Source organism: Tiliqua scincoides, chromosome 6 (genome assembly GCF_035046505.1).
Source record: "Tiliqua scincoides isolate rTilSci1 chromosome 6, rTilSci1.hap2, whole genome shotgun sequence".
Lineage (NCBI taxonomy): Eukaryota > Metazoa > Chordata > Lepidosauria > Squamata > Scincidae > Tiliqua > Tiliqua scincoides.
Window position 1 is genome coordinate 63,365,819 of NC_089826.1, and position 12,184 is coordinate 63,378,002.

The 12,184-nt window shown below is 40.5% G+C and overlaps 1 protein-coding gene across 3 annotated transcripts in view; it reads left to right on the forward strand.

Annotated features, from left to right (window-relative positions):
• MTUS1 (microtubule associated scaffold protein 1) overlaps positions 1-12,184 on the forward strand; it is a 130,767-nt gene that overhangs the window by 70,831 nt on the left and 47,752 nt on the right. The window lies entirely within an intron of this gene.

Genomic DNA, 12,184 nt, shown 5'->3' on the forward strand with positions numbered 1-12,184 from the left:
TGGCAACTAATAATTCTTCCTAACATCCCACAGAGTCTCTTTGGTATTTTGTCGATAACATTCAGCATGGCCCTGTACCTGACTCTTCTGCCCTTTATTGCATTGTGTCTGCATATTTTTGTCTATTTCCTCAATTGCTTTGCACAGAAGTCTAAGCTTCTAATTCTGGATAAGCCAATATTATTGCCTGTGTGAACATCTGAACTATAAGCACTAAGGTGAGCAGGATGGGTTGATGATGCATAGCATTTGAATCACTTTACCTGAATACCTTGATAGATATGTCTGTCAACATAGTTTAGTAACCAACTGGTGAAGCGTATGGACTGTAGGATATCTAAAGCACAGCTGGAGCAAGAAAGCAACATATAGCAAACTGCAAAGATTTATGTGCAAAATGCAGCTGGATAGTTAGCTAGTTTAGAGTAACTCTTTTCATTATAGTTGTATAAACGTGTCATCTCTGGGCCTGCTGTTTACAGTCCTGCATGTCTTTCTTGGCTGCAAGGGAATTATAAATGCATTTGTAGCAGTCTAGTAAACAGTTGGTTTACTCCCAGATGATAGGAGGTTGGCATATCTCTTGGGTCATTGTACTGCATTCATGGTGTTTACATGTTTGCTCCTGGAATGGTGGCTTACCTTTATTTAAGCCAGTAACTGGTCATAACTCTAGTTAGCATTATTTCATTCTCAGGTATTTGGGGTGGCTAAGGTTTTGCTGGTTCCCCCCCCCTTCCCCGGAAGGGCAGCAGCTAGAGCACTTGGCTGAGGAAAGCTGTTTCAGTTTACTTGTGTAAGCTACTGCTTAACCATAGGAAGTAACACTAATTCCTACATGCGGCACAGTGGCTGCAACGGTATGTGGACCTGTGTGTGTGTGTGTGTGTGTGTGTGTGTGTGTGTTCCTGATATATAAATCAAACTAGTTAAAGAAATGATTGATTGCAAGATATATGCCTATAAATAAAGCAATCGTTGACAAGAAGGGGGAAAGACAAACGTTCTTTGCTGGATGATGTTCCCCTGTACCAGCAGTACCATTACAGAGACATTCCTCCTGGCTCAGAAAGGAGGAATGCTTCTGCTAAAAGGTGATTTATGCAAGTGTTTGTATCAAATCAGTGGTTCAGTTTTAAACTGATTGACTCAGCTTTATGCTATGTGGGGTAACACGTGGGCAGTTAATGCGTTAACTGAGAGAGTCCTAACATCTGGAAGATGCATCACAAAATCATTTGATTTAATCCCAGGGTTGGCCCAGTTCTGCTTTTCAGCATAACTGAAGCTGGGAAAAAACAGACTGAAGAACTCAAAGCTGAAGCAGTGGTACAACATACGCTTTCCTACTATGACTGTAGGATTTGTGCAGCCCATGCCATCCTACATCTTAGTGTTGACTCTACTGGAAAAACATAATGCTTGTTGTGGTGGTGGTTGCAGCCAATTGCTTTTATGTCTCCAGCAAAATGAAAATACTGAAATATGAAAAAAAAATTCATGTTGAATAGAGTAGCACCTAGGTTCCAGAAGACGAATAATGTTACATGCTTCATGGCTGCAAGATTGTGCTAAAATACATTTTAAATGGGTTATAGCATGAAAGCTACAATTTTTAGAACCAAAGCTGCATATCACCACAATTTTATTGTGGGATGTATTCATGAGCAAGCAGTGTTCTGTAGTTTTTGTATGTTCAAGCATATTACTGACTAGACTGCTGTAAAGGATGGTGTCCTGTTTTAGTGTTGCATAACATGTCAGCTGCTTCCCCTACGTGGATTCCTTTAAAAAAACAAAAAAAAACCTCTTAAGATTACCTAGAATGTTGCAAGGATTCCTAAATACTTATAAGCTTTCTTGGACACCAAACACTTAAAGACACATAAGCTATTAGTTAAATATGAATTCTTCCTGTAATTATTGTGTTAACCTGTCAGAAACATTTATGTAGAATCAGTAAACATTTGTGTGCTGAGAAGAGCGAATAGAAGTGTTTGTATTGCGGAATTTCTTCATGCATCATTGATGTGACAGAATAAATAAGCATCTGTGGATTCCTGTCACAAAGGTTAGAGAAAGATTTAAGTATCTGTCTTGATCCATATGGTAATTTTACATTTCCTCAGATATAGAAGCAGCACTTTCAGAAGATTTGGAATAAAGGATGGTTATGCTTACATCACTTAGACTAACATTCCTATTCTGGATGCTTCATGCACGTGTCAATTGTTGCTTTTGCTGATAATGTGCGCAGAGATGGTAACAGGAAGGGATTGGGTGTCTGCTTTTGTGTGCCATAAAAATCAGCACTCTGAGCATTTGTGCCCTTCACAGTTGAGGTGATATATTTATCTGTATGTGCGTATCTGTACCTGGGCTAAAACTGCACCAGGGAACATAGGCAAATGACATGTACAGTACTGATATTTAACTTGGTGAAGTGGCAGAGTCAATAAAAGAACTGGATCTAGGTATGGGTGTGGCAATGGCATATCCACTAGGTATGGGAGTAGCGATGATTGCTTTTACAGAGCAACCACATCTTGCAAGCATGCTGTGTAGGCACATATTTTGTTGAAGGCATTAAACTGGAATGGTCTGGCAAACAGCTTTGACAGTGTTTCACTAGTCTTTTTCTCCTGGAAATTCCTCCATCAAATGATATAATATCTGTCAAATGAAGAGTTGACATTATGTTCTTGTGACATCTGAAAGAACTGGAAAGGGTAATTTCCCCCCTCCCCCACTGAAAACTTATTAGCAGGGAGTTTTGTCTTATGTTGTTGCATAAGAGATCCAGGATGGTATAGTGGTTCCAGAGCTGAACTTAAGATCTGGAAGATTCAGATTCAAATCCTTGCTCAGCCATGAAGCTTTCTGGCTGACTTCGGGCCAGTTACAACCTCTCAGCCTCACCTACCTCACAAGGTTGTCATGAGGACAAAAAGAAAGGAACTATGTATGCCCCTTGACCTTCTTGGTGGAAGGGTGGTATAAAAATGTGGAAAAATAACAGCACTGAAACTGCAGTCCTGGTGAAGGCCATTTTGGGGGGAGGGAGCACAAAGGATAGTCTTTTAATAGTGAAGCCAGGTAGAGAGATGTGTACTTAGCAGTCTCTCCCTTCAGCAACATTTAAGCTGACACCTTATGGCTAACACACTCCCTCCACTACTGGTACTTGGACCTGTCTACTTGGTACTTAGGTCAACACTAGTATGAAAGGTGCCCCAAATTGTAGACCAGAGATCACCTATATTTCAGAGTGGGATAGAAAGGAAAGGGAGGATGTTGTCCTATACCAAGTTTGACCATTGATCCATCTAACTTAGTCCTGTTGACACTGACTGCCTGTAGCTCTTCAAGGTTTCAGAGAAGAATTTTTCTGTGCCCTGTCTAAAGATGCCAGAGAGATTGAACTGAGGACTGCACACATGAAAGCAGGTGTTCTGTTGAGCTGCAGCCCTGTCTTCCACTGCTGCTGGTCTGTTTTTTGGGTGTTGTCATGTTCATTGCCCTGGACAAAAATGTGCATCATTTTTCTGGGATACTTCTATTGTACTTGCTGGTTCATGGAACATCATCAGACCATGAGCACAGGATTCTATTGGAGGGCCAAGCCCTAAAGTGGTTTCTAATGCCATTCTTTGTTGCAGAAGCAAAATTACTTTGGTCTATATTGCAACAGGTCACTGTTGGGCTCTTGTATCATATTTAGTATATTTATAGAAATTTAATGATAGCAGGCATGAAGGCTGCCTTTTCATTTTAGGTGACCATGTTAATGAACTCCTTACCTGTATTAGTGTTGTTTGTCTGTGAGAGTTTATTGTTGGGAAGGCATAGTCTCTTAATGCAAACTGTGGCCCACAGGCCAAAACATTTTGATCAAGCTGCTGACTCGAGTGGCATTGTAATTGCATGTGCTGTCTTCCATCATGCAGTGACTGCTAGGCATGATCACTTTAACTGAGAGTCCAGCAGAGAGACAGGTGGCAAATTTTCCTGCTTTGTTTTCCACAGAGTGGGTTGAAAGAGTCATGCTTGGCTGTTAGTATCCTATTTTTAAATGTGCAAAGTGCTTCATATACAGTATCTTGATTATGCCTTTGTAACAACTCTGTGAGGTAAGCTATTTTCCCAATACTGCAACTGAAGACCTGCCACCCAGTGAGTTCATTACAGAAGCAAGATTCAAACCAGTGATTCAAGTTCCGATTCACAACTCGGTCCTAGCATCCACCTTATATGACCTCCAAGTTGTGCTATATAGGTTCCAAGCTAGAATCTAGAGTATGTTAGGATTGGTGTACTACCAATTCACTTTACGTGAGTGTGTCTGAATGTGTTTGTCCTGCTAAAACAGCTTGCTTATTATTAGTGAAGCAAAGGCAAATTGAATACAAGGATTTGTAGGATTGGCATCTAGCTTTTCAGTAGAACAAATCCTTAATTTGAGGAGGGGTCATGGCTGAGAGTGGTAAAGCACCAGGTTCCACGCAGAGCAAGAATTGGTGATGTGGCCCCAGGTTGAATCGCTGGCATCTCCAGGCATGTTTGGAAAGACCACTGTTTAAAATCCTGGAGACCCACTGCCAGTCAGTGAAGAAAAGTATGAGCTGGATGGACCAACAGACCATGGTTACAAGTATTGGACACTATTGGAGTATTGGACAATATCAGAATATTGGATGCATTGTAGCTTCAGTTCTTGGTCACAGAGGGAAATGAGCTTCCACACCGTTTGAAATAGCTCGCCTTAAATAACCTGGCTTAGATCTGTGCTGTGTATTTGCTTACCATCTATATTTAATATTGGAGAGAGAGACACAAACATGCACACAACCCCACACCAAATCTAGTTGACTTAAAGAGTGATATTAAATGCTTAATGTTTCTTTCATTGAAATAGTGAGATTTAATGCTAGATCATGCCACTTGTATTAGGCGAGAATAAGACCTATGTATTGCTGCCAATCTCACCACCTCAATAAATCAATGATTGGTTGAAGTGTGTCAAGGAGGATTCATTTGAATGCTGACAGCTATTCTGAGGAGCACTATGTCTTGAACTTCAAATGAAGGGGGAAATGCTAGTTTTCAGTATGTCATAGAAGTACCTTAATATTGATACCTTTTATGAATGAGGCCCAAGCCTCTTTCTGTATAACTAATAAAATTGACAGTAAACAGCGCACAAGAGCGCCTTGGAGTAGTGTCGGGTACATTGCAGTGGACTTGGTGTAGCATGATGTCTTAGAATAACACTAGATGTGCAGCTAATAGCACAATATTATGGGGGCAGGAGTTTTATTTTTAGAAAGCAAGTGAGGGCCCACTGCAAAATGTGGTGAAATGCTAGTGGGGAGGTAGGGATAGTTTTAGTTCTTTACCCTTGACTCTCTTGCCTCTTGACACTCAAGCTTTTTTAGTGGGTGAAAAAAATCCTTCAACAGCGTATTTTGTGTTTTGCCCATTAAGAATAGCATGTGGGTGGTGCCACAATCAGAATCAAAATTCCTGTGGGGGCAAAGTGCAAAAACCCTCTGACCCTTACTGTGGTTTCTCCATGTCTGTCTTGCTATTTTTAAATAAAACTAACCCTTCCCCAAAGGAGCCAAGCTGTGCAGTTAGGTGTGGTGTAGTTTGACTTCGACCTGTGAATCGGGTTTTCCTTAGTTTAGATTTCATCTCTGCAATGAACTCACTAGCTGGCCTTAGTTAGATAGGTGCAAAATCTTGCTCTGATCATAGCAGTGGGACCAGTGTCAGGTGTGGGGGGGCAGCCTTTAGTCCCACTCCAAAGATATCCAAGAGGGTAGGTGGCTACCTGGTTTACCTTCTCCCAAAGAAGTTTAAGTAGATTTGGAAGATGAGTATGCATCTTAGTAATTAGCCCCTACACTCAGCCTTTCCTTTTGAAACACCCTGTAGCAACACTGTCTCATTTCTCTGTTCTAGCATTAGCAATGACATCTCTTGGGCAGTGCTGCGGAGAAGAGGAACACCTCTTCAGGTAGCCTCCAGGCCAGCTTAGGATAAGCATCTCTTTGCATCCCTCTTTGAACTCAAGAGTTGATTCACTGCTGAAAGTAGACTGACAGTGAAGGCAGTCCTTGTGTAGTCCCATCCAACTCTTGGCCGTGCTGAAATGTGGCCACGACACACTTGTGAGTGAGAGTACTATAAAGGGGGACTTGTTAGGAATCTTCTATAGTAGCAGCTATCTTGTAAAGTGAGACTTAACATGAAGGCTTCTCTCTTGCTAGTAAATTGCTTTGCAGCTATGTTCAGCTTCCTTTTGGGGCCTGAAGCCTTGTGACTGGCATGCCACCTGAGATATTTTAGTTTTATGATTTGAAAGCTGTTCCAAGTTTAGAGCATTGCACGTACAAGCATCTGAAAACCATTTGTGAATGTATTCCTGTCCTAAAGAACCAACGAACCTAACTTGAAGGGAAAAGAGCAAGCCTGTGAAATGAGTCACACTTCAATTAAGCACTTAATTTCCTTCTTGGGTATTGGGCTTTCAACCCTAAGTATCTACATGCCATAAAGAGCTTATGGAGTGCTTACTCTTAGCATCAAGATTTGAACTATTTATGATTTGAACTGTACCACATTGAAGGTATAAAAATGCGTGGGATAGAAGACTGTTAACTCTGTAGCTGGTCTTACAGCTGTCACACCGACAGGACTGGTTTGTTTTTGCTCTGTCCTCATTCTTATCTCTATGCCCCTTTCCAGTTGGCTTTAAAGTGATTGTCTACCAGGCAAGACTGTTTTTCCATATGGTTTGGTCAATGTCCTCTGTTTTTTTGCACACTGTATATAGGTGTATCTTACTTTTGTAATTAGTCACAATTTTAAAAAGAAATATGAAAAATGCCTATAGAATAAGAGAAGAAATGGTCTGCTTTGGAGTTCTACACTTGGGCTCATTCACTCTGTGAACCAAACTCTCTTATCCCCATCCCTTTTGGTGCGGACAATAGGAGCTCTCTCTTCTGTGTAAAGACAAGAGTGGTGCATTTAGCACTCTTAAAAATAGAAAAGTTGCTACAAAGGCAGCCCAATGCTTGTGAACTAAAGCTGCATAGATAGGTTACCATGAGTGCTCCAGGATATGCACCAGGGCCAAGGGAGAGTGTCACAGTGTTATAGGCCTTGGCACAACCTATAAGTGGCTCCTGGGAGTACCAGAAACAGCCCTGCAGCCAGTGTGGTTTGCAGTGCTAAGTTAAGAAATGTTTCTAACTGTTTTTACTTTTTAAAATGTGGATATTGGTATCCATGAGGGTCTGGGAATGAATCCCCCACAGATAGTAAGGGATTACTGAATACAAATGTTGAGTACAGGAGTGTGTCACTTAATGACAGGAATGCCTCCATTGTCAAGTGATGCAGAACGTTAAACGACGTCACCTGTCTAAGCCTCTGAAACCAGGGGCTTCCCCAGGCCTCAGAATACCTTAAGGCCAAAAAAAGTCACTTCCGGTTTCCCGAGGAAACCTGAAGTTGCAATGTTTTGGCCAAAAAGGCAGTTTGGGGTTGGTCATTTGTTAGTAGAGCCATTGGGGAATGTGAGCCCCCAATCAACAGCATGGTATGCCTTGTCAGTTGTCACAAAATTGATGGTGTGCCTTGACAATTTCAGTACCTTGTCAGTGTGCTGTGAGATGAAAAAGGTTGAAAATCATTGGACTAGACAACCATATGGGTGTTCACCAAAAGCTAAGGATACCATAGGCAAAAGTGATACTTACTGGGCTGGCGTTAAAAAAAAAATTCAAGTTCAGTGTATTGTTAAAAACTTGAAATGAATACACATGTATACTCTGTGTTAAGTGTGTTTCTTTAAAATTAGTGATGATGATTTTCAAAAGTGCCAACTGGTTTGTGGCACAAAAATGTAAGAAGCCCTAGCATCCCCAGGTGTTAGCGATGGACTAAAGAACATGCTGCTTTAAACATTTAACTATGTAAAAGGAATGGAGGTTTGTCCAGTGTTAAGAGCACATCTATAATTCAGCACTATAGTGAAAGAGAGAAATTTAATTTACAGTGGAGGCTGACTCTGGTCACATATTGCAAGCTTCTGTTGATATCCCTTCTGTTAAATGAACAACCTCCTGCTGCCTAAAGGCGGTAAAGATTTTAATCCTTCCAAGGCTTTAATTTTGCAAAGCAAGCATTTTTAGTGAGACTTAGTAGACTAGATGCTTTTGATCTTAAATTCTGCTCAGCTTTGACTTTAAACCTTGCAGAGGGCAAGGAAGGGTGGGTTTAATGCCTGCCTAATGGATTTATAGGATCTGAGAATTCTTGCCTTCATCTGAGATCTGAGAGGAAGAAGAATTCAATGCAGGTACATTAAAAATAAGCAAGGAAAAGTAAAACAGCTACAAGGGCTGATTTCAAAAGCTTCTCAAAGGATGCTAGTTCTGGGCAGTCATGGAGCTTATAATGCTAATGATACATTAAATAATTAGGCAGTATAAAGAAGAGTCACCAGTATTTTGATTCAGCAGTAAGGTGTAAATGTGTTTCACTTGTATTCATCCAACTTTCATGCTGGCACATTTGGCCATTTTTGGTAGCATGCTCAATTAAATGTTATTTTAGATAGCTGCATGCTGAAATCAAAGTATTTTGATTTATTTTTGCGTATACTATCATCATATGTGGCATCACACTGAAATGCTGAAACCCAAAACAACTAGATTAGTATATATGGGAGTGGGGAAAAAACCACGTACTGAGCAGCGGTTTTCCTTTTTAAAGAATAAGGCTTTACCTCATAACTAGGTGGTAGTAAATGGGCAGAAGGGCTTGAGACATCTGTCCTTGGGGCACAAGCCTTCACAAACTCATGTCTTGGAGTGTTCTAATGATGCATGATTATCAAAATCCTGAGTAAAATAGGAGAAATTGAGGGGGTGGGTACTGTGGGGTGAATATATACTTTATTCTAAGCAAATGCAGACAGTTACAGGAGGAAAAGTGGTATTTAGTGATCCCCATTTCTCTCAGCTGGGATGTAAAATACAATTCATTTGCTTAGCTGCTGTACTGAGTAAAAGAGAATGCAGTACACTGAGAGAGAATGGAATTGAGCAGGCAGTTTATAGACAGAGAATGGCATATTTAACTATCCATCAGGACCCACTTTTTAGAATGAGAATCTGTCAGGACCACTGACCACTGAGAATCTGTCAGTGATGTCATGACCAGAAGTGACATCATCAAATACGAAAATTTTTAACAATCCTAGGCTGCAATCCTACCCACACTTACCTAGGAGTAAGTCCCATTGACTATCATTGTTAAAAGAATATAAATAGTAGCATGTTAAAAGTACAAGTCTGTAACATTTCCACTAATTCAGTCACATACCATGGTAGCATCAAATCTAATCTATTAAAAATAAAATATTGAAATGAATGGGGACCCACCTGAAATTGGCTTGCGACCCACCTAGTGGGTCCCGACTCACAGTTTGAGAAGCACTAATCCATGAGAACATGGGGTGTCGCTGTTGCCCATTAATGATTAGATTTTTTTAATCTCCCCCAAGAAAAAAAATACTGTGTGTGTGTTAGTTAAGACGTATGCATATGTTAGTCTTCCAGGTATTCCCTTTCTCTCTTAGATGGGATTGAATGTCTGTCTTAAGATGACGCTTACTTACAAGTGCTTGTAATTTAAAGAAAATATTTTGAAAGACCTGCTGTCAGATTAATCTGGCATAGCTTTTGAGTCAAACTGTTAAATTGACTAAATGTGAGAGCCCAAAGGTCTTTTCACTGAGAAAATGTGAAATTGCCTTCATTGAGAAAATACAGACATCTAGATAACGTTGTACACGTGGAGTTGGGGAATGAGGATTTGTGGCTAATGTATTTATGCTCTGTAAATCTTTCTGTATGTAGTGACAATTCTGTAATACTTCTCTGCAGTTGTTTCTGCACCCCATCTTAATCAGTAGAGTGATGTGATGGATGGAGTGATGGATGGATGGAGTGATGAAATAAAATAAATAATAAATAAATGTGATAGTTAAAAGGAAATATAGAATCCTGCTTGGAAGTTAAGACAAACTTGTTGAATAAAAGTTGTCTGTATTGCATTTGTATTGCGTTGTATTACTCCTCCCATGCAGTGGATGTGGCAGTGCCCCAGGCGGTGAGTGTGATGATGTACCATTGCCCCACCCAGGGCCTCCTAGAGGAAATCTATCAGGGGGTACAAAGTTTCTTTAGGGCCCCTTCCCAAAGAGGGAGGGGATGAAACAGAGTGGGGTGGAGCAATGGGGGTGGGCACCACTTCTGTAGCAGCTGTAGCCCTCACAGCTGTATCCCTGAGCCCCCATCCACTCCTTCATTGTAAGCAGATCCACAAGCCAAAGAGCTCCTGGAGCAGGCCAGCTTCCTCCCAGATGTGACACTGTTAAGGAAGGTATGCATTCCTGGACCTGGTGTGTATGACTTGTGGCAGTAGTTGCTGCCATGTGCACACAGTAATGCCCCCAGCATCCCATGTGGACAGCAAGTCTGGGTGAGATAGGAAAATGTAAGATTCCAGGAAATTTCTGGGCCCCCTCCTGTGACTCCTGGGCCTCCTTTCTGACCTTGGGCCCAGGTACAAATTACCCCCTTTAGCCCCTCCTCAGCCCTGGCCCCACCCCTTCTGGTTTTTGGCTATAAGTTTTGATATAATATATATATTTCAGCACAGTTTGTTTCATTGAAGTCTGCATGAAATTATGCATCAAATAACATGATATTATTTGAAAATACCAAGATTTTCAAAATTTTGACCAGTAGCGGTGTAACTAAACCCCCCTGTGCACGTCACCCAGTGCGACCTGCAACCTCCGCACCCCCTCTAGCGATGCCACTGGGTTGGAGCTAGCAAGGAAGAAAGCATTTATTTGAGGAATGAATTACTCTAGTTTACAAACTTTATGACTAACCAATTCAGAGAGAGCTCTTCCATGATTCCTCTAATTGCAAAATTTGATACTAGGAGCATCCAGTTTTGGGTTCTGCTTCATTATGTACAACACTTATTTCTATGAGTGCTGTACAGATGTCATGGAAATAAGAAGTTCAAAATCTGTTTATATCAGTATAATTTAGCACTTCAGAAAGCAAAATATGCCTTCTAGAAGCTTAGAGTATTACAGTTTGGTGGGGGGGAAATGGCGGGAGAAGGAATGCTGACACCTCTTGCATTTACCAAATACTGTAATCCTCTTAGACATTAATAATGTGTGCCAGTGTGTCTGCCTGAGTAGACTGAGTAATTTTGTGGTGCTAGTTCAGGAAGTGCCCTAGCTTGTTCAAAGATTGTAACAGAGTCATAAAACATCTAGTTATGTTGGCTGTGAACAATACCTTCCCCATGCCTACTGCTTTCCCATTGTATTGAACAATCTCATTTTATCCCCATCATCTGATGTGCATTTAAGTAACCTTTATTTGTTAAATGTTGTATCTTCTGTGTTATGCCAATTGTATAACTATTCCCAGCATCATTTTTGAATGTGAAGGCTGTTTAAAATCTGAGGTTATAATTGAAGACTTGAATAGAATTGAAGCCAGATTAGCTGGCTTGGGTGCCCTAGTATGTAGGAGAAAGGCAGGATATAAATTCTTAAATTCCTAGTCAATTAGAACTTATTTTTAGTCTGAAGGAATTACAACAATATGTGTAGATTTCATCACAACACTATACAATATTCAGTCTCCTGAAATTCGCTTCACTTTGAACCTGGGATTATATATAGCTTTCTAGGGTTGCTAAGTATCTGCAATATTAATATTGGTTTTTTTGAAAGTTTGTTTCCTTTTAGTTCAAATATTTTTTATCTGTAGAATTTAGATTCTTGCTTTAAAATGTAAAACAATATTTTAACTTGGACTGTAAGTCTGTGTACACATGATCCAATATGAAAGTAATTGCCTAACTCCTGCATATCTTGAAAGCTTGGCACTAATTGTTGTAAGCACACCTTGGCCATGTCCTGTTCAGTGTAACCTCTGCTTTCCTGAATTGGCTGAGAGTTGCGTGTTATGTGGCTGTCATAAATGGAAAATAGTTCCCATAAGCATATTCTAACTTATTAGTCATAGCTGAATTAGATAAAATCTTTACAGCGCAGAAATTAAAGCCTTGT